Source organism: Choloepus didactylus, chromosome 21, assembly GCF_015220235.1.
Source record: "Choloepus didactylus isolate mChoDid1 chromosome 21, mChoDid1.pri, whole genome shotgun sequence".
Lineage (NCBI taxonomy): Eukaryota > Metazoa > Chordata > Mammalia > Pilosa > Megalonychidae > Choloepus > Choloepus didactylus.
In genome coordinates, this window is record NC_051327.1 from 46,216,029 (window position 1) to 46,217,359 (window position 1,331).

At 46.2% G+C, this 1,331-nt stretch overlaps 1 pseudogene; it reads left to right on the top strand.

The window, feature by feature from the left end:
• The first annotated feature begins 269 nt into the window (after positions 1-269).
• LOC119518287 lies at positions 270-571 on the top strand (annotated as a pseudogene).
• Positions 572-1,331: the final 760 nt, after the last annotated feature.

Below are 1,331 nucleotides of genomic sequence, written 5' to 3' on the forward strand. Positions count from 1 at the left end.
TCTCTGCTTTTCCAACAATCCAAACTTCAAATATTCTGTTCTGTTGTCATTGGATGCCCCTAATATGTGGCCAGTTAAGGCCAAGATTCAACAGGAAAAAGGACTCCTGTTAGATCCATCTTGTTACCGTCTTAGAAGCAGTAGCCTTCAGTGGAAAGTCACCTGGGCGCAAACTGCCAACTGTGTCCGGTCTGAGTTAGGCACCAGAAGCCATACAGAGTAATGGTTTCAGGCATGGCACTGAGCCTGCATCCACACCTCACTCGGACATGGCTGGCAAAGCACACACATGGGAGAGGGACAAACTGCTGCCAAACCTGAGGGCTGTGGGGTGGAATGAGCTGGAAGGCCACGAAGCCCTCTGCAAGCAGAACCATTTCAAATACTTCAATAGGGCTTTTGATTTCATGACGAGTGGCCAAGCAGGCTAGAAACTGACCACCATCCTGAATGGTTTAACATGTACAGCAATGTCCGTATCACCCTCGGCAGCCAGGAGTCCACAGGCCTTTCAGAACAGGGCATAAACCTGACCAGCTTCACCGAACAAGCAGCAGTGTCCACGACGTAGACCCTGCCCTTCCTCTTGAATTCCTTGGGGGTGGGGGAGAGGGGAGGTTGTGACTGAGCTGGGAATTAAGGGAGAGAACCAAGGAGCCCTTGGCCCTGAGAACATGCTGCAGCCAAAATTGCCAAGTCAGTCCTGTTGCCCTATTCGGGGGGTGAGTCCTGGCTACGAAAAGAGGAGATGACTGTTTCACAGCCAAGAACAGGATTTGAGCCTCCCCCGCCCCAACCCCACTCCCTTCTTCCTTGGGTCTCTGTTAAGGGTACACTAATTCGAATAAGCAAAACAGTAATTTCTTTATCAGCTGCATCTTTCTCCCTTCTAATTTATTTCCCAAGAGGCTACAATAGAAAGTGAAACTAAGTCCTATCTTAGAAACCAGAACCCCAAAGTAAACAAACAAACAAAAAAAGGACATGACAGTGGACCATGGTTCAATGACTGGCTCTGCCTTCTACTAGCTGCTTTGTGATTTTGGTCAAGTTAACTCAACTCCATGAACTTCATTTTCCTTATCATATAATTGGAGACCATATTACTTTTCATTTAATCATCACAAAAGCTTTGGTACATAGTGCATCAGTTAGGTCCTTTGGGGCAAAACCAGCAGAAACAGACTCTCGGTAACAAGTTTTTTTAAAAAAAAAGAATTTACTAGAAGGAAATGGAATGACTCACAGACCAGAAGGGATGGTTGAAGAAGCAGACTCAGAAAGTATATTTTGTTGTTTTTAAGCCACCCGGCATCCATTCCTCCATTCTT